The sequence below is a fragment of the Tachypleus tridentatus genome, chromosome 3 (genome assembly GCF_004210375.1).
Source record: "Tachypleus tridentatus isolate NWPU-2018 chromosome 3, ASM421037v1, whole genome shotgun sequence".
Lineage (NCBI taxonomy): Eukaryota > Metazoa > Arthropoda > Merostomata > Xiphosura > Limulidae > Tachypleus > Tachypleus tridentatus.
Genome location: NC_134827.1, coordinates 25,873 through 48,536, shown reverse-complemented (window position 1 = coordinate 48,536; position 22,664 = coordinate 25,873). Strand labels below are relative to the sequence as shown.

The window sequence follows — 22,664 nt, the reverse complement described above, 5'->3', positions numbered from 1 at the left end:
CAAGGTTTTTTTTCAATGTTTCTCACTTGGTTTGGTAAAATTCTAAAGCAAAACCCCGAAGTTTCATTTCGAGACAAGATCATTATCACTTACATACATTTTTATCTTGCTGCAATCTTTATCAAAAATACCAAATTTAAATATTCAAATAAAATTATTTCTTTGCATAAGTTTCTTTTAAGACTCATTTTTTTAACAAAAATAATTACCTTTATTTGAAGAACACTCAATTTAACATCACTGCTTGGTCAAATTGACTGAATTCATAATCCTGGAGTTTCCATACTACAACTTTCAATACAGTATGTGTTCTTACCTTCCTACACTTTGGCATACTTTCAGTAAATAATTTCATTTTTTAATGAATTGTTTTTACTAAACGTTTGTTTGAGAATACAGTTTTATTTTTACTGGTTTGATGAGTGCAAATTGATTTCCATGCTAAGATTAGAAATACTTTTCTTAAAATAAAACATCAAGTTTAATATGCATTTCCTCTAAAATTCAAATAATATTGTACTGAATGATAACGTTTGAAATTTATATTTTAACTTATTTTTGCTACTTTAATTTTATATAATTGGTCAATTTGACTGGCCTCAAAACCAGCAAAAAAACTGCAATAAATCTAAATTACTCTTTTTTTTTTATGTCTAGACAATGAACTTCAAGTTGTAACATGAAACTACATTTGTTTATCCTAAATAGATAAATAAATGTGTTTATCCTAACACAAGATTATACTTAAATTTCGTCTCCTCTTTGAACCACGTGTTGTAATACAAAATGAGTACAAAATATTCAAATAATCACTGTAAGCCCCAGTGAATGAGTTCTGCACTTAATATATGAAGCATAAGGTACTTTTCAAAACACAATTTATTGCAAGATTTTGCCATTATTCCATAGGGATAGCATTTTTTTAAAGTTGGCAGTCGATAAATACCCTGCAACATTGTGAACATCAAGCAAACTCTCCATTTTATGATATCGATTCAATAACTCTTAACACATTATTTGTAGTTATAACCTGTGGTTTAATTTTAAAGGTTACAATAATTTCTTTAGATTTCATAGTATTTTACAATATTTGGTCATTAAACATGTTGAAACATTTTCCATCATTTTTTTCTCTTTGCCAAAGAATCTGTGATTTCTTCAAACTGAAAGCTTCTCAAGGGATCTGCCTCTCGTTTCTGGAAAAAGTGTTACAGATGAAATGTCAGAAAAACAACTCACTGTTCAAGTTCTGAACAAGTGTTTCAAGTTTCTACATTTATTGAAACCAAGTATTACTAAAAAAAATGTTCAAAGTAGAGAAGTAATTACTAAATTAATGAATACCGAAAGAATATTTTATACACATAAAAGTCTAAAAGAAAGATAGCTACACATAAATCTCTTTACTGTGAAAATCCAATTAAAAATGTACTTTTTTTGTATTTCAGGAAAATTGTTGTTGTTGTTTTGAATTAAGCACAAAGCTACACAATGGGCTATCTGTGCTCTGCCCATCATGGGTATCGATAAGGAATGGATAATTAGAAATCGAGGCACCGAATCTGAATGTGATGTTGACTGTACAAAAATGTCTATGTGTGGTCATTTTCCGACAATCTTCTGTTTTTTTTTTGTTTTTTTTTTCATTTTTATTTATTTTTTCATGAATGGTGGTATCCATAATAAAAATGCTACATTTCAGTGCTCACTGACCCCACCCACTATGGAGCCCTAGGAGGGGATGTACTACAGCACCAAACAAGGACACTGCAGCAGCAACAGGATTTTGTGAACACTATACCACCTGAACACCTGTATCAAACAATGTCCACAATACCCATTATGAAAGTCCAACACTGGTACTTGGTTGACCCTAACCCAAGTGGACCAGCTGATTGACCTTGGGAGGCCACCCTGAGGCAGCTCATCTACAGAAATTCCAGGCCATAGTGGTGTGCTGGCGTTGGACCCCTCAATCACCAGGATCCTCTCCTCTCCTTCATAGGTCACCATGTACAGCAAACATGTGGCCACCCACATGAAAGTACAGAACCTTCTCTGGGAGGGCCCCCTCACCACATACAAGAATCCACCTCGATGGGTTTTCCAAAAACAGATCAAACAACTTTTTATAAATTAGATTAACACAATTTTTAAAGAAAACATTTAAATAAAACAATTCATTTACATTTTTAAACTTAACTATATTAATCTGACTTGTGTTGTTTCTTCAATCAAAACAAAATATTCTTCTTGGATTGAAACAGAATTTTCGTTTTTCTGATTTTTATCCTGTCTCAAAAAAAACAGCTTTCAAATGAATTCAATAAAATTCTTTGTTTATTCTCTAGATTAAAAAGATGACATACCTTGAACTTTTTTGTGCTTTTGTAAGGGTATACTGAACCTTATTTACTCTTGACTTGTTAGAATTTACAGATTTCTGAAACAATTCTTTATTATGGCTCCATTCTTTCTCAGTTGTAACCATCTTTTGCAGAGCTAAAGGAACTAAATAGCAGAAAATACAATTATAGTATCATGCAACAGATAATTAACAACAGAAACATTTAAACTCTTGTGCATTATAAATCTTTTGTCAGTAAAATTAACTTTTACTAAGGTTCCTTGATTAAATATCAAGCAAATGATATCACCTTGAATGATTATTATTTAGGTTTTCTTAAGGAAAATGCAAGTTAAAATGGTTTAATAATATGCAAAATATGCACCAGTTAAACTCAGTTAAAATGTTAGAACCTAATTAGACCTCTAATTGAGCTGAGATCAAGTGTTCAGTGCTGATATCTATTGACCTATAAATGTTTTCTTTCTTACACTTATTTGAAACATCTTTATTGTCTTCTGTCTGCACTGTTCCACAACCATGGCATCTCACTGTGGAAAAGAAAGCATTGTACTTTTTTAGAAAAAGAAATTTATGAATTACTTACAACTTCTAAACCTGATTTGGAATAAGAATTAGAATTTGTAAAAGATAAGAAATATACAGATAGCAGTGAAAGTGAATAGCTCTGCTTAGAAGACCACAATGACAACAGTGAAAGCTCCACACCTGTTAGATCATCACAAAAAAGTAATTCAAATCTAAGCTACAAATGAAAAAACGTTCTCATGGAGAAAAGCACACTACTTCATTTGAAAGTGTACACATTTAACAGAAATTCTGGACTATAAAAATAAGAAGCTTGATGAATAAACAAAAGCAGGTGAAGTAGTTGTACATTAAAATGCAAAGGACATTAAAAAAATAAAAACGTAATCAAAACAGTGTAAATGAATGAACACAAAGAAAAAATTCTGAATGAATGCTGATAAAATAAATTGTTGACAATGCTAATTTTTCAAAGCACAATGTCCAGGGATAGATTTATGTCAATCCTTTATTTATAACTTTTGTGATAACTTGAAATGGAAAGTTATTGATAATCTTTACAAAATAAAGAGTGTAATAATGTATCCATTTCAAAACCTATGCATTTATAACAGCTTGGTTATATTCTGAGGATGGCCGGGATTAAAGCAGTGTATCCTTTAAAAAGAAATCAATTTGGCACAAACCTTTGTATGCTATGTGAGGTAGAAACTAGGTTTATATTGAACTCTACAGTTTGTACTGGTTTATTCAAATGATCTTGCTTCTCTGGAGACCTAAGATTTTCAGGAAGTACAGTAACAAAATCACTGGAGTCTTTCTTCAATGAAGGTCACCCTCTGTGTGTTAACAATTGGTACACAGCTCATTATTATTTAGTTGGTTACATGAAAATAAACTGTTGTGGCATTGTAAAAAAAGCAGATAATAGAATTCTAAATACTTATATGAACAAAACATGAGGTAAAAAACCAAATATAATAATTCAATAATGGAATTGAAATGGAAACATAAATTAGAAGTTTATATGCTGATTACATTTCATTACAAATTTAATGGTTGAAACTGGAAAGAAAGATCATCACACTGGTAGAAAATAAATAAACCAAACTGTGTTTTGGAATATGATAAGAACATTGAATATGATGTAATGCTCAATTTCTTGTCTTAAAAGGACACTAAATTGATTAAGTTCTTTTTCATTGTAATGATACATTTTTGTTGAATGTACATGCTCTATATCTCAACTCAAACTCTTGACCTTTCATCTGCAACTTATGAAGCAGTAATTAATAAAATATATATGCATAGTTCATCAATAAAACAAGATAAACCATCTAACACACAAGCAATAGAGACATAACAGACATTTTTCCATCCTTAGTCACATGAACAGCTTCAAAATAGAACTCTACAAAGCATTGCTATGTTTACAGTAATAGTTCAAGGACAGCACAAAAGCATAAAGAGCTCAGATACATATTGCACTGTGTGTAGTGTAACATTATATATTGTTCCATGTTTTGTTCAGTATCAAACTCCAAATGTTTTTAATAAAAATAATTACAATTAAAATATTTATATTTCCCACCAAAAATAACTTTTTAGTTTAATTTTAAATATTCAATTAAAATGTTAGAAGTTAGTTTTGAATTTTTATTCAGAACAGCAACATCACACACAACAGTTGAAAAGTTAATCACTACTATTACAATCTCACATTTATACTCAACAGTATAGCTTCTAATGTTCTTAACAATGGAAAGCTTAGTTGGTTTTTCTCAATAGGAGATATTAATAAACTTTAATAATACATAATTTTATATTCTATAACATACCTTCTTTGAAATGTAATTATTAGATATATTCCATTGTGTATGAGTTAACAAATACCCTTCAATATACAAGTGATAACAGATTACACATGTAGAAACTTTATGAAATTCACTTGTATAAAATACAAGGCTGGCAATGAATTTTGTCACTACATTCATTTACCAGTCACATCACTGTACATTATTTCAGTTTATTAACTGCTTCCAAGAACTTAGTGAGAAGGAAGTCACATTTGTTTAGACTCCAGAAAAAAAAATGGAAAACAGAATAAAGAAATGAGAATAGACTTTATGAAGTAATTTATAGAATATGGAATTTAGTGAAAAAGAACCTTTAAATTAAAACAAAATTTACCTTATATTAAGTAAATGAATATAAAAGTTAAAGGTAGATAAGAAAACTGCAGAAGAATAAAGAATTGAATTTAAGGAAAATCAAAGAAAGATAAATAGCATTTAGGTCACCAAAATTAAGATATGTATTCAAAAAAAAAAGGACATTAAAAAAGGATACAGAAACAGAATGTATTCAAGTATTTGAGGAATAAAACAACTAAGTATATTAAATAGGTGAAAGTTTAAGAAGTGAATCTATTTTATAACATAGTGGATCAAAAATGTTATAGGAAAGCAGGAACCACAAAACCAGATAGAAAAGATACATTGGGAGTAAGCTAATACAAATATTATAATCAAACCCCCAAGGGCAAGAACTCAACTCGTATCAGACCAATTTGGGATGCTGAGAAAACTCAACAGTTAAATAAAAGCACAATGCAGACTCATCAATATGACTGCTCTTGTGACCTTTTGTACTTACATAAAGTCTTTATAGATTTCATACTACCAACTTTTAATATAGTATGTATATCTTTATGAAATTAAGCAATCTTTCAGTAACCATTATAAGCCTTTTACAAACAACAAATATTTTTTATTGAAATATGTAAAAAAAAATCTGTCCTAGAATATATTATGTATTTGTGTTGAACAATCTGTGTGCAAAGTGATTTTCATGTTAAGAATCCACCTCAAGGGGTTTCCCAAAAACAGATCTAGATACAGGCATTTCCTTGGATACATCTTCTTCTCTCACCCCAAGATGCAAAACAATCATTCATTTGCATACTCAGTCACTGGAATCCCATTCCAACAACAAAGACCTGCCCAATCGACCAAGGGCAGGATCCATGTAGATTAATAGACCTCCCTCGAATAAGGACAGTAAGGAAAAGACGTGGTCATAAACAAAAGGGTTCTCCACCCAATTTGCCTACACAACATTAAAAATGGCCACCATGATACAATGGAAGTGTCAAGGTTTACGTTCTAATCTGGATGGCATCAAACCACTGATTGCTTCCTATCATCCTGTATGTCTTTTCTTACAGGAAATATTTCTGAAACCTGCCGATACAGTCACCTTCGACAGTTTTCTTTGTGCAGAAATGATGGGCTGTGTGATAGATGAGTGCATGGACGGGTGGCACTGTTGGTTGATCAGCACGTGCCCACCCTGTCTTTCTCACTCAACACATCCTTGGAGGCCATAGCCATCCGTGTTTCCTTGGGTCATACCATAACTGTTTGTTCTCTCTACCTGTCACCTGGAGAGACTTTAATGGACATCACCTCCTTTGGGGAAGTGCCATTATTGATAGGATGGGTTGCTCTGTATAACATGTGCTCTCTGATCATACCTTTCTCTTTTCAATACTAGTTCTTCTATTTATTTTCATGCACCTAGTCAGTCCTTTAATGCTATTTAATTTTCTCCCCTTCATTATTCTCCCATTTTTCATGGAGGGTTGATAATAATCCATGAAGCAGTGATCATTTTCCTATGATTTTGATAAAGACTGGCTGTGGTTGATGCCACCTGACCCACATGCCCAGGTGGAAGCTGGATCAGGAAAACTGGCCTTCTTTCACTGCTCTTGCAGTACTTGATCCTGCAATTTTCTGTACGCCATCAACAGACAACTGTGTGGCAGCAGTAACTGACTGTATTATACAAGCAGCTGCTCAATATATTCTTAAAACCTGCCTGCCACATGGCACAGAAGGCTCAAAAATGGGCCTGGGATACTTTCTGTAGATATCCCACACTCTCAAATCACATTGCTTTCCAGTGGGCCCGAGCACATGCTCGGTGGGTAAGATGTCAAAGCCAGAAGGAATCTTGGATTAAGTTCACAACTGGCATATCTTCTACCACCAGTTCCAAAGTCATATGGGACAAGATTCGAAAGGTCAGTAGGCAATACAATTCTGTTCCCCTCTCGATCTTAGTCGCTGATGGCCAGGAAGTAGCTGATATCCAAAGCATTGCCAATACTCTAGGTGAAAGCTTTTGCCAGGTATCTAGCACTACTGTTTCTTCCTCCACCTTCTTAACCATCAAGATTCAGGCAGAAAGATCACCTCTTTCTATTTTTTAGCTGACTGTCTCTATGACTATAATCTTCCCTTTACACTGGTGGAACTGAAACTGGCCCTTCATCAGTCTGGCACTGCATTGGTTGGACCAGATGATGTACACTATGACATGCTGCATCATCTATCTCCTGTTTGCTTTCTATTCTTCTAATTGTTTTTAACTGCATCTGGAAGGAAAATGTTTTTCCTGATGCCTGGCACCAGGCTATTGTCCTACCTTTCTCTAAGCCTGAGAAGGATCCCAAGATTCCTTCAGATTACCATCCAATTGCTTTGATGAGCTGTCTCCGTAAAACCTTAGAGAGGATGGTTAATTCTCATCTTGTTTGGTTCCTCGAATCAAACAACCTCCTCTTTGCCCATCCAGTGTGGGTTCAGATGGCAGTGTTATACCATGGACCACCTGATTCGACTTGAAACGTCAATCAGAGAAGCCTTTCTCAAACAACATTTTGTATCAATATTCTTTGACATTGAGAAGGTTTATGATGCAACATGGAGATATGGCATTTTGTGAGACCTCCATATCTTTGGGTTATGTGGCTATTTGCCCATTTTTTATCAAAAAAATTTTAATGAACAGGAGATTCCAACTTCGTGTGGGCTCAACACTTTCCTGTTCTCTTCTACAGGAACTTGGAGTCCCTGTGTCACACTTTTCAGTATAAAAATTAATGCCATCACTGAACAACTCCCTTTCACTGTTGTAAACATGCTCTATGTCGACGACTTTCACATCTTACGTCAGTCATCAAACATGAGGTATATTGAGAGGCAGCTACAGACTGCTCTCAATAGTGTACTGAAGTGGACTACAGCAAATGGCTTTAATTTATCTTTCTCTGAAACCATTTGCATGCACTTCTGCTGCTGATGGGGTATTCCACCCTGATCCTGAATTCCGTATCAGCAAAGTTGTGCTGCCTGTGGTCCCTGAAACCAAGTCCTTGGGGCTTATCTTTGACTGTAAGCTGACCTATATACTACACATCAAGCAGCTACGGGTCAAATGTACAAGAGCAATGAATATCCTCTGTGCCCTCTCTACCACCACTTGGGGAGCAGATCAATGTTTTATGTTAAGATATATCTTACTTATTCGATCAAAACTCGTCTATGGATCACTGGTCTATGGCTCTGCCAGACCTTGGCCATAGAGATGCTGAACCCCATTCATCATCAAGGGTTTCCGGCTCTGCAACGGGGGTTTCTGCACCTCCCCAGTTCAGAGCTTATACGTAGAGTCTCATGAACCTTCTTTGCACCTCTGCCATTTGCAACTGTCTTTACTATATGCTTCAAAACTTCATTCCTTATCAAAGCATCCCACCTGGGGTTGTGTTTTCCTTCCTCAGTTGGCCATACTTTATCAGAACAGAAAATCTGCCATTGTTTGTTTCAGCCTTTGTATCCAGGTGCAGTTGGATGAATTTGGTCTGTCCTTGGATAACATTACAGTATCCACTGGTCAGCCCATCTCCCCATGGCTTATTAGAGTCCCTAAATGTGACCTTTCTTTAAGTCATTTGAGAAAAGCAGATACTCCCGATCGGAAGTACCATCTTATATTTACTGAACATCTTTCCATTCCTATTCATATGAATGGTTCAAAATCAGGTGCCTCTGTGGGCTCTACCATGGTTTGTTGCAGTTTGGTGGTTGCATGCAGAATCCCCTCTACAACTTTTGTGTTCACTGCTGAACTGTACACCGTTTCTCTTGCCCTGGATCACATAGAAGCTAAACAGTACTCAAACTGCAATATTTATACTGACTCACTTAGTTCTCTACTGGCCCTGGAATCACTTCACGTTGGTTCACACCTTGTTCTCGCCGATATTTAAAATCGGCTTGCCCATTTTTCTTTAACATCTACTTCTATCCAGTTTTTCTTGATACTGGGCCACGTTGGTATTAGCGAGAATGAGCTCGCAGACATGGCAGCTAAAACTATCTGCTCTGGCACTATCACCACTGTGCCTATACACAGACTATGGTCCTGTATTCAAGGCTAGGCTCCATGCCAGCTGGCAGTCAACTTGGAGTGAGCAACAGGAAAACAAACTTTTCCAAATAAATCCCTTTATTGGATTGGAAAGAGGAAGTTGTTCTAACTAGACTATGCATTGGTCACAGTTTTTTAACTCATTGTTTTTTTATCTAGAACTAATGCACCAGTATGTAGTCTGTGTAACACTCAGATTACAATAAGCTACATTTTACTTTCTTGCCGTCGTTACAACTCTCAACAACGGCACCATTTTAAACATGTTCTGTCCCAAGGTTTGTCCATAACATTATACAGTGTTATTGGTGATGGTCACACTGTCCAACCTGGGAAAGAGTTTAGTTTTATAAAGGCCATTAATCTTTTTAATGCCATTTAAGTTTTTTAATTTATACATTAAACCTTTTTTAATGTGGTTCCTTTTTAAGAATCACAATCTCTCTAGTTCGATTTGAAATTAGAAAATGGCCGTAACATTAAATAACTCGACACCAGGACTAAAAAGGCCAACTTCAGGTGACTAATGCTGCTGTTTGAACTACCGTTAGTCATCCTGGTGAGTTATTATTAAAATTTTGCTACATGTCTTTTAAAACTTTTATTACTTTACTTTTTGAAAATGACCATAATGTCACATAACTTGGAACCAGAAGTAAAAAGGCCAATTTCAAGTGACTGACAGTGGCTTTTGTACTTACCTGTTAGTCTTACTGGTGGGTTATGATAATTACTATTATGCTGCAGAAAGTCCTTTATGACTTCTCTTACTGTAGTACTTGCTGTAAACTTGATGTAAACATTGGTTTTATGCTATTTATGTTTTTTAAAACTGTTTTGTTTTACCTTAATTTTCTTTTATGAATTTTACTACATTTACTTTACTTTTACCTTTTTACCAGATGTTTGGCACGGATAGCCTAGCTTCTCTGTGCCATAAAACACTAAATCAACCAACCAACCATTTCAGTCTCTGAAGGTTCTTTTTTTGTTTTGTTTTTTTGAAGTCCGTAATTTACTTTTGACTTTTGAGAATTCAGAAGCTGAGTTCAGATTTCCTTCAGTTATGTTTTTCAACCAGCAATTTACGTAACTGATCAAAGTACGTCCTACATACAGAAAACCAAAACATTTAATTTTATTAAACAGAACAATTAGACATGATGTTCTCATCAAGTAAAAAACAAAACACATGGTGCCAAATCCTTAAAAATAATTCTAATCATGTATCAGAAACTTTAACATTTATAATGAAATGACACAAATTTGCTGATACAATAAATCTGAGTAACACCAGTTATAATCATGTATGACATTTATTCTTGGAGCCAGGATTCAAACAGACTTTGTACAAAATATCCATTTATCGAATAACTAACATTCAAATACCTACCAAGTTTATGAATGCCCAGACTTTCTAAAAAGTCATTACATAAACAACTTATAATACTTTAGACAATTCTTATTGCAACCATTATACTGTCAACAAGTTTATAAATCTTACTCCACTGTGTTCTCAAGGCAGGGAAGGTACTGAGAATTGCATTGCAAAAGCTTATTTGGTACTGACAGTGTCAAAGTGCTCAAAGAACACCTAAACAGGAATATTGATACATTGCTTTACATTAGGCAGGTTTCTACTTCAGCTACTAAGAGTAGAATAAACATAGAAAATAGGTGTAAAAAGATTAGATTTACTTCAGAACTTCACTGCCAAATAGTTCTGTTCATTCTGTTTAATCTAGTTTCTAAGTAATCTAACACACAAATGTGCCCATCATCTCATGAGACTGGTATCTCATATACTCTACATCTTTTGATGTACATCACTGTGTCATCCTCAGTCTCATTGGGCTTTTTTACTAATTTTCATCTTGTACAGTAAGTTATTTGTATTTTATTGTAATTTGAAATTGGAAATAGCCTCTTTTCTTAAAATTGTGTATAAAATATCTGTTGTTTTTTTTAATGTAAGCTTTTAACATCAAAATAAAAAATTGTTCATGCTTAAATACAAGGTTAGTTATTATTCATGTGTTTCACTATTTATTATTGTAAAAGAAACTAAAATGTAAAAACAGAAACTCATTAAGTAAGATAATAAAAAAAACCTTGTGCATATTGTTATTCAATAGAGTAATGAGACCTCCAAGTGTGCCTTGAGATTTTCAACTTGTGTAAGGGTATTTTTAGAGAGATACAGTTGAGAGATCAATAAAACAATAAATTAATAAATATAAACAAATTTATACTATTATGAAGTTTAATCTAGTTAGAATAAATATTTGTGGTTTCCTGTTACAATATCAAGTTATTCTAGAACAAAAAAAAGGCAATATTTTTATGGCAGTTAAAGAAATAAATCAACATGACATAGAGCTAAAGTTGATAAAGTAATAGATAAAATATAAAGTTTTATTCACAAAGGTTTGATTATTTAGGAGAATATGGAGATTATGCAAGTGAAACTTTACAATCTTCAGATGAAAAAAAGTATTTTTTATTTTAAAATCAAAATTATTTTGTATGCTGGATAGTCGACATTCTGAAAGAAAAACTTTCATGAGCAAATATTTAATTTAAAAATCTGATATACTGTGTACAAAATTATAGTATAATTACTCTCAGTGATTCTTCGGTGGTTATGGGCTAGGAATATTCTATACAATTTCAATATAACTTTTACAATGTATTATAATTTATCTCAAATAAGCCCCCAATTTATTATTGTTATGTAGCACAATTTGAAATATAGTGAAACTGAGTTGCATTGTAATTTGGGTTTAGAAGTTAATTAAATATTGATATGTATTAAATTTATGAAATTTGCCAACAAAATTGTTACACATTTTTCTTTCTTAACACAAATATATTTTGGTATACAAGCAATAATCCAGTTTATAATAATGGTTACTACAAACAGTTATTATAAATGAGGATTTATATCTATACAAAAGTTGTGCAAGCTTACAAACAATATTAAGTCTGCTATCTGGTTTGGAACTAAATATTTCACTGACAGTTCATGATGAGCAAATTAATTTTATAAATGTTGATATGAGATTCTAGAAATTTCAGTTGGCTCAAAAAAGTGCTAGTGTTTTCATAAAATACATATTGTTGATTCTTACACTTGATAATCTTTTACAAATGTAGGGAATAGGCAAGAAGTTTGCAATACACATAAATATAAATATAAATTTAGCTAAAACAAACATCAATATTAAAATAAATATAGAACACTAAATCCATTACACTTTAAATTGGTAAATGTCATGAAACAAACTGCAATTTCCCTTGGTTCTTTTCTCCCTCAATACTCATTGAAAGTTATGCAATCATACACTTCAATATTCCTTTTTTAAACAAATAATATGTTTACCTATATGGTGAAAATCATTTTTCAGTTTAACAGCCTTAACATTTTTGGTTTAACTCATAATATTGTAGTATGTAAAACAACATAATTTCATCTTTTTCAAATATATTTAATTAAACTGCTCAAGAAAACCAGTTTCAGTTCTTAAAATTTACCCACTAATTCCTTTATGTTAGTTTCCAAACAGACACACATGGATCAAGTAATAACATTAACCAGAAAATAACACTCCACATAATTTTCAAGAGCCTTTGTCACTTCTGAAATCTTTTAAAAATTACACCTAAGGCTAATACCACTGTCCTTTGCTGGTTTTATGTCTTTTATAATGGGGTTAATGACTAAATATCCCTTAAGTATCTTATTGTTATGACCTAAGAAGGTCAAAATGTTGTTCTTTAATTTATTTTAATTAAAGTATTAATACTCATACCAAATGTCTTGAGAATACATTCTGTCATCTATTAACCATTGAGAAATAAAATAAAAAATTAATGCACCTATTATTTTATGCCAACTGTACTGGACTTGTATCATTTAAAGCAAATACCATTTTTCAAAGGTCACTCTTGATAGCACCCTTGATTTAAAAAATGTGACAAACAAAATGTAATACAATGTGCCAAAGATTATTTCTCATCTTGCATGTTTGGAAAGAGTTTTGATATCATGTACACTGACTTACACATTCTTCTTTTTCAATTTCATTTACATAATGTTTAGATTTTTTTATATATCTCAATGTTCCTGTTTTAGAAAAATACGTATTACACTGTTCAAGTAAAATAGCAGATTAGAATACTCACCCTATCACGATATCTGAATCCATTAAGTTGTGTCATCTTAAACTGGTATAGTTTTAAAATACTACTTTCACTTTTACCTGGAAAAAAATAATACAAAGACATATTAAGTGTATACCATCTGTCATGGACTCAAGCATAAAAATTTGTACAATATCATTTATCAACACAGCTTTACTTTCCATATCATAAAATAGCTAAATCATTCCACATGAAAGCCAAATTAATCTGATTATAAGTTGGACATTAGAATATTACTACTCAAATATCAAGCAAAATAAATAAAATATATTTATTGATGATTATGTCACACTTTTCCATTATATTTTTCAATCTTTATGCAGCTAAGTGGCATTGCCTTAACTAATAGATAAATTGTGTAGACTATAATTTAGTCTAATGAGCTGATTATAGTAATTATATTGCTGCAACTGTTATGAAATGTAACAATAAAAGATACTTCATATGTTCTAAGCATTTTTCATCCTGCTATTTAAATAAATTTATTCCAAAAATAAATAATGTACTTTATTTATTAATTTGTATTGTTTGTTTGTTTTTTTTGAATTTCAGGCAAAGCCACGAGGGCTATTTGCATTAACCATCCCTACTTTAGCAGTGTAAGACTAGAAGGAAGGCAGCTAGTCATCACCACCCACCACCAATTCTTGGGTTACTTTTTTATCAAGAAATAGTGTACCATGGGTCAAATCCCCATCACACCAAACATGCTTGCCCTTTCAGCCATTATAAGTTGACGGTGGATGGTAATGACTAGCTGCCATCCCTCTAGTCTTACACTGCTAAATTAGAGATGATTAGCACAAATAGCCCTTGTGTAGCTTTGCATGAACTTCAAAAACAAACAAAACATGAAATAAATTATTTATTATTTTATTTGATAAAATTAAAAATATAAGTATTAATGATAAGAAACACATTTTGGATAATAAAAATAATTAACCCATTTTAGAATATGTAAAAAATTGTGAACAAGTAATGAATGTTCAAACACTTGATCTTACAGTACTGTAGACTACAATTCAATTAACAGGTTTGATTTTTGTAATAAATTCATCATTAGAACAGTTCTTTTATCCTATCATAGTACTGGAACAAAGAAAATTTAGCTCAAAAACATTAAAGATATATGAAGTTTCTGCATTTATATTAATTATAGATCTTCCTGTAAGCATTTATTTAAACAAGTAATAGGAGCTCCAATGAGAGCTAACTATTTTACTGGTATTGCAAATTTATCTTTGTTTTTATAAGAATAGGTTTGTTGAAAATTACATGAACCCAGACATTTTTGCAGATATATAAATGATTTAATTAGTATAAATAATCCTGAAATAGTTATTAACACTTTATTTAGTAGAATTAGAAACTGAAAATACTTCAATATCTAGCATACAGGCCGATAATTTAGATTTAGAAATTAAAATAAATGATAATGATATCAATCTAAATATTTTTCTTTTTCAATATATGTTCTACCTTCTTTTAATAGTAATGTACCATATAAGCATTACAAGTTCACAATTATTCATATTTTGTAAAATTTGTAATAAATTACAATATTTAATTATAAATTTGGAAATATTTATGCAAAACTTAATATTTAATTGACTTAATAAATAAAATTCTAAAAATATTCTGTAATAAATATAAGAATTCATTAAATATACAGAAGCAAAAATTAATGAACTTTTACTGAAAGTTTGTGAAAAGTATTTTTAGTTTTTAATAAGGTTATTTAAATAACATGGCACTATTTTTATACAGATGAAAACCTTATCACATGTAAAGGCTTGTTTAGAGTTTGAAAATTGGTAGTCACAGTGAACTTAATTAGTGGTTGGGAGTTATACTGGTTAGTTTAGTCAGCTCGATTTTTTTGTTTCTTTCTGAGTAAGTGTATTTAATAAGTGATTGTTAGATTCTTTTTCTTTAACAGATTATTGTACTTTTTTGCTTTTTTCCTTTTTCTGTGTCGTGTATGCTGTAAAGTGTAACATATCTAACGTCAATTTTTCCATGATATTAAACCAGTTAACTTAAGGAATGATCGGCATGGCTACAGCCATCCGACCATATTCTGTCCAACCACGGTCGATCAGGTTCATGGTCTCTGTGGACTCGAGATCCCATCAGCGATAATAGATGATATTTGTGATGACCTAAACAGAAACGTCCTTGGCTGCAATAATTTGGCAAGAGACAATATGTGGCAAAGCTGTTGTCATCCACAGTTGCCAAAAACTTCTAAATAAAGGTGATTTTACTTTTACAGGACAAGAGATCTCATTTAAGCTGGCCAGCCAGCATATTAAATGGCTGACCATTTAATCATCACCTTTCAAACTGCCTCATGATGCAATAATGTCAGAACTATGGAAATATGGGGCAGTGATCAACGTGGAACATGAGTGCTACCAGATGTGCCTTAATATATGCATGGGTAACACAAGAGTGTGTCTTAATACAAAGACACCTGTTTCAAACTTCCTTAAAATCAAAGGATTTCATGTTATGGTGAGCTACCCTGGCATGCAACACGTGTCATCGTTGTAGCCTTGATGGCCACCTATCTGCAAATTGTGAGACTCCACAGTGTAATAAGTGCAGAGTATATGGACACGCACTACGACACATGCTTAGTGAAATGCCTCTCCTGTGATGGTGACCATATGTTGTCACTTTGCCCGCGATGCGTAACATCATATCAAAGGTCACGGAAAGAGTAAGAAGATCAAGCCATCACAGCATGACCAGTCTTCATCAGAGCACCCCATGGTGCTGGCAGAGGGGGAACTTCTTGCTGCCCAGGATGGAATTGGGGCCTCTGAGGAAGCTCAGACCTCTTCACTGGCCCAAGAGGAAAATAAGGCCTGTGAAGGGGACTCAGGCTTCCAAGTTAGTTCACAATGAGGTTGAGGTCTATGAGGGAGCCCAAACCTCTTTGCAGGTCCAGGAGAGGCTCAGGACCCTCTTTGATCAAGGGTGGGGACTCTGCACCACTGCAGGATGAACTTCCTTTGCCATCTTTTTCATGGAGGGCATGTTCCCCCAACAATAGTGGGAGAATTTTCCAAATCTTCCAGGGGTCATCATTGGAAGTCTGGAGAAACTGATTTGAGATATACCCTCCATCTTCCAGGTTTAAGTCTGGGAGAAAGCAAAGTTTTAGAGTGGTTATCCCAATCAGGTGACCACCCTGATAAGTCTATGTCTCATTCTCATCTAAAAAGGGTGCATGACCCTTCACTACCAGCTGTAACACCTAAGCAACAGCATAAATAAGTTGCTCCCTTGAGAGATGTTGATGAATTTATCCTGCATCTCACTGAACAAACAGGGAATGGGTAGCCATAAAGCAATTCTACATTCTCTCTTTTCAACCATTTCAAGGTTAACTTTATATTTTTGCAGGAGACTCATTCTGCCTCTAAGATGGATCATGTTTCTTTTGTAAATTGTTTCCCTGTTTAGACCTTTTGGTCTTCCAGTTAGACTCGTGCACAAGGGGTGGGAATCCTCTTCAACTCCACCTTCTTAGGAAATATTCTCACATCAGAGTGATGGGTTGTATACATTAACATCATCACTCAGGGTAATAAGATACAGCTTGTGGATGTCTATGCAACTGTTCAAGGACAGGAATTGTGGGCCTTCTTTTCCTCCCTTGACAGGCTCTTGATATCACAGACTGATATTGTTTTTGGTGGGGACTTCAACAGTGTGCTGGATCCCCACCTTGATGAGACTGGGAGACCCCTTTCTGGTGATCAGAATTGCAGCCTCCTACTTTACAGTACTGCCTTTGTCACCACCTGAACTGTTTCTATATCATGACGAGCATGAAGCAGTGCCTAGTCAGAGCTGCAGTCTATTAGGTAGGTAATGTTTCATTTCATGTGTCTGACCATCGAGCCTCTTTTACTGCATTCCAGGATTTTACCCGTTTTTCTGGGTCCAGGAGTGTGGAGACTCAATGTCTCTCTCCTCGCTGAGGACGAGGTGGAGGATGAATTGATAGCCTTTGTCTGGGACCTCTGTTCTGTTGACACCATTAAAGAAATCTGGTAAACGGGTTTTAAGAAAGCCTGTGCCCCCTTGCTGAGACAGGCAAGCATGAAGCATTCGTGAACCTGCCATCTTGCCCTGCATAGCAAGCAAGACACCTTAGCAGCCTTGCTTGGGGCAGACAAATGGACCAGTGGACACTTCCAGACATTAACAGGCTCAAAATGACATTGACTTGGAATATACCAAATTATTCCGAGCACTAGATCCCAGAACTGTTACTAGGGTTCCACTGTGTAAGGTACGGGAGGTGTCTAAAAACAAGCACATCTCCAATCTGTTGAAGGAAGTCAGTTGGGTGTCCTCTGATGTCCTCAATACGTGCCTTAACTATTATAGCTGAATATATTCGGCTTCACCTGTGGGTGAGGGAATTTGGCAAGACATTACACAGTTCTTGCCAACCCTCGATCCTTCACATGTTGACAACCTTGTGAAACCCATTACTCTGGGTGAATGTTGGGTGGCTATTTGGTCCATGTCACTTGATAACTGTCCTGGACCAGATGGCCTGCCAGTGCAATTCCATTACCACATGTGGTATGTTATTGGATCCCTCTTTGTTAGAATTTGTAACGACTGACTGGCTGGTGGGTCCATGCCTCCAGGTATGATGGATGGGTTGATTATGCTAATCTGTAAGGATCCCACCCAGCCTGAAGATCTTTCCTTGTGGCATCCCATACTGCTCCTAAATGTGGACACAAAGATTGTTTCTGAGGTCCTATTTGCCCGTTTGAGTGCTGGTATGGCTAGTCTCGTCTTTGGCACACAACATATGGTGTGTGGGGTAAAAATATCCAACAAAACTTGGTGCTACTAGATGACCTGTTCCATTACATCATGGACGTGGACATCTCTGCAATTTTTGTGTCAATTGATCAGAGTAAGGCCTTTGATTGAGTCCACCACTAAGTTTGGTGGTATGTTCTGGAGATATGGTTTTCCTCCAGTTTTTGTGCAGTATGTACGAACTTTCTGCATGTTAGGGTGTTTGTCAAGGAAGTCCATTATCTTCATCTCTTCATACACTGGTGATAGAGTGCGTGCTCTCTTATTTGTACCACTCGGTTTCAGTGTGTGGCCTTCAGTTGCTGGGTGTGGTGTCCATTATTTCTGAAAAACCAAACATCCTTGGGTTCAGCACTAGTCAGTGTCAACAAGTACTCTCAGACCAATGCATCCTGGCTCAACTACATTGGTGTAGTCTAGGGTAAGTGGGCCTCGTCTGCAGACACTCCATTTGGTTTGGCATGTACTTCCTATCCAGTCAAATGTTTTGAGATTTGGTTCCTTGCGAGTCCTAAGGCTACCTAGGGTGAGGTGGTGCAACATGTCAGTTTGGCAGTTCAGGATTATCATCACAGCCCTGCTAACTTATTTGGCAGGACAGAGGTAGTGAAGAGGAGGATTCTCCCCTTCATAAGGCATCTTGGTGCAATTCTTTCTCTCAATGACTGCTGTGCGAGAGCTGTTGAGTGACATGCCTACACCTTCCTGTGAAATGGTAAGATTGAGGCAATGTCTCGATTGTCTTCAGTTAAGCCACCCCACAAGGGAGAAATGGGCATCCCATGTGACTGGACCAAGTGTCTCTCTCTTTACCTGTCCACCACTATTCGTTGTCTGTCTTGGGAGGACCATCCCTGTAGCTAACTGACTTGTTTGCTGATTGCCACAGGGCTTGGGCATTTTGATGTCTTACTGGGCCTTTGCTTAGATCCTCTCACTTGGTATGCTGACGCTGTTGAGATGATCAGACATTGTCACACCATGTCATGTGATATTACAGCAGACTCAGTTCTCTCTACCATCTGCTCATCCCAGACTGTATTCACAGGACAGAGCAACACAACCCCATTCTTCTGTGGGACATAGTTTGGGGTCGGGTAGTAATGCTCCCTGTTGATAGTTACCTTGGGGCTTTCAACTGGTGCATCATTCACAATATCTTACAGTCACCGAGTCCTGTCCATTGTGTCATATTCGAGTAAAGTCTGTCCTTTATATGTTGGTCCTTTCACTGACATCAGATGAGATATGGAAGAAGGTGGTTTGCCTTTACTGTGTCTCAGCTGAAACCATTTTGCATCACATGCCGGTACCTGTTCCCAGTTACCTGGCCTTTACACTTCACTACACCCTATCAATGTTTAAATACGTCATCTAGGTTACCAGTAATAAGCTCATTTTTGAGTGGGCTCCAGTGTCATATTTTAAGATACTAGCTAAGGCAAAGTGCAACTTGTTACTCTGCCTTGAGGCAAACTATTGGTTACCGAGACTGAGGGACTTTATCACCATTGGCTGTGACATCTTGCCGGTATGCACAATTAAGAGTAGTGGGGTCAGGCTGATTTTTTAGACTGGCTGTATTCTATCTAATTATTCTTTATTTGTATTTTCAATTTTTGTGTTTATCTATTTTGTTTGTAATATTTATTTTTTGTATCCTATAATTTATATCTTTTAATTTTTTTGTACATATTCTATAATATGAGTAATGTTCATTTGCAGTTTTGTTGTAAATAAATCCCAAATATTTTTAAAATTTTTCTTTAAATTTTGTGTATTTCATTTCTAGTTTTAATTATATTTATTAATTTGTAATTTTCATTTTTTGTACTTTGTTTATTGTTATATTTGGATTTAATTTCTTGTACATACCTATATATATTGTTGAGCTTTTATGTCATGGTTCATTTTTGTAAAATTAATATTTGGTGTATATACCTTTTATTTTCAATTTCTCTTGTTCATTCACATACTTGTATATTTTGTATATATTGTTTTAAAATTTTGTTACCTATTATGTTCCATCTCATTATTGTACATTTTTGTATGTACTTCATGCTTTGTTTTTTTGTACTGCTATTGTGTATAATAAATTCAAAATGCCTCGACCATACTGCAGAAAGGAATGCTAACTTTAAGAGGTATGTTTTATCTTATTTACCCCCAAATGATAGTATATTTTTCCTTATTTTTTATTTTATGTTTATCTTTTTCTTATTCTAACTTGGGAGAGCAATAACCTTCCCACAACTGTCTGCAGGTAATGAAGAGTGATTATAGATGTGGGACATTGTGGGCTAGAGCACCCAAATCTCGCTCCCCTAATTTCTAATCTTATGTGAGACTATCAAATTGGAGATTAAGACTGATAGACGGTGCATCCCCACTGCAATGTGGGTCCTACTTCATTAGTCACCTCCAAAACCTAGGATACATTTTATAATACCATGTTGTAACTTGCACCCTAGAATCTTTTTTTAAAAATATGCAGCATATTTTGTTTAATTTTAATGTGTTATGTATAGGGCTTAAAATTTATGGTTATAATACAATTAAGCAAAGACTGGTATTTGTTGTTTTTAATGCAGCCCTTCCTCATGATTGTGTTTACATATTTGGCTTCATTTGGATGTAATTATTATACTACTAGTGGTATTATACCACTAATACCAAGTGGTAGTACCTTATTTGCTTCTTCTTTACTTTGGAGAGCCCACCTTGCCATAACTTTCTGCAGGCAGTGAAAGGTAATATAGATGAAAGACATTGTGGACATGAGCACATCGTGCTTTCCTAATTTCCATTTCTTTTCATTATTTTATTCTTCATGTGAGGCTACCAAATGGAGGTTAAGATTTCTGAGCATAAGAATAAACAATGTACTATGTGTGTATGTAATACTAGTGATTGCCAGTATTGTTACCAGGTAAACTTTCGAGAACATCGTCTAAAGATCATAAATCAACACACCAGGAGACATTTTGATATACAGTTGAGTCATTATATATGCAAAACGTCTCGTTTGCAACTAATTTTCAACATTTATCTAACATGGCCAAAATCGATAATGTCAAAAAGGGTAGGAACTCTAATACATTAACAAATAGCATTGGAACAATAAGTATATGTGTCATGCTTGTCATACAAACATTAAATTATATCCATGCCCTGCTCACAACTTTATAGACAGACAAGTAGTACAACATGAGGCTCCATATAAACAACAGACAACATTATAATGATTGGGTCTCAATGGTTATTTGGCCACAATTATTTGATAGTCAGTCAAGATAGAAAAAAATTATACTGGTTGCAAGTCAACTCCAATCCAAAATTTAGTCATCTGGTGGGATCAGAAGAAGGATAATACAGTCTTCACCTCAAATTCTGCAAACCATAGGGAATATCATACCTCCAAATCAATGAGTAAGACACATGATTGCAATGTGATAAATTGTTTGACCAATCTGAGAACTCAACATCCAGATGATCAGAATAGTAAAATGTCTGTAACACAAACTACCTTATTCAAAACCCAATCTGACAGGAACTTCCCCCACTGTAGTAACATCCTCAGTGTAAAAAAAAGAAAATCATTGATGAGCAGTGTAATAGAAAGAACCTTGCTATTCTGCAAGTTCCACCACTATTACTTACAACATAAGTGGTGTGAACAAGAGTACAAGTGTTCTTTGATAAGTTGTTTAGACAGAGTATTCATAATGAAACTTTGCAGAATGGACGGCAACTGCCTATTGTGGAGACACAAGTGTGGAGGACAACATTTTGAATGTCTTCCCCCTTTTGTCTTCAGTACAAGTGAGAGAGGTAACCTAAAGGGATACCTAAAATACATGTTTGAGGACTTGTGTTCATTGTTTCAGCTTCGAATCCAAAATCCATGTAGGAGTAGGATGAGGGATAGCAATTGAATGGTGTAATGCAATTTTGGCTACTCACTCCAAACCTATAAAGAGATGGAGCATCAGATTTGAGGACACCTCATCACCTAACCAGCACACCACCAACAACAACCACCATGCTCTCAACTGAATACCAATATTTGTATCATATATTACTATCATATTCAAGAAGCTGCCTTCTTGGTTCAGCATCCAGCAGCTTCGAACTGGAAAGTGATAAGGACTCCTATGATTCATTGGAAGGAAAAGGGGGGGATAAAATGTGGGGGGGATAAATGAAGCAAATATATAGCAAGGAAAACCTAGGAGTGATCTTGTGGAACACGACATATCAACATTATGCATTTAATGGCAATGGAAATTATACTTGTTATCATGGCCTTATAGCAAAAATTTGACTAGTTTAAGGATACAAGCACCATTCACCACAAAGTAGGATCCCTAAAGAAAGAAGGAACATACCCCTACAAAATAGAAGTATACATACAAAACAGTATTTT

At 34.6% G+C, this 22,664-nt stretch overlaps 1 long non-coding RNA gene across 8 annotated transcripts in view; it reads right to left on the bottom strand.

Moving 5' to 3' along the window:
- Window positions 1-861: 861 nt before the first annotated feature.
- Window positions 862-22,664, bottom strand: part of LOC143246177 (uncharacterized) — a 36,848-nt gene continuing 15,045 nt past the window's right edge. For 4 of the 8 annotated variants that reach the window (XR_013025827.1, XR_013025824.1, XR_013025829.1 and 1 more), the window contains exons 2-6: window positions 13,361-13,437; window positions 3,583-3,735; window positions 2,839-2,898; window positions 2,370-2,511; window positions 862-1,196 (exon numbers count right to left, since the gene is read on the bottom strand). This is a non-coding gene — a long non-coding RNA (uncharacterized LOC143246177). Of the gene's footprint in view, window positions 1,197-2,369; window positions 2,512-2,838; window positions 2,899-3,582; window positions 3,736-10,137; window positions 10,285-13,360; window positions 13,438-22,664 lie in introns of all 8 variants that reach the window. The other 4 variants (XR_013025830.1, XR_013025825.1, XR_013025831.1 and 1 more) reach the window with 2 other exon arrangements.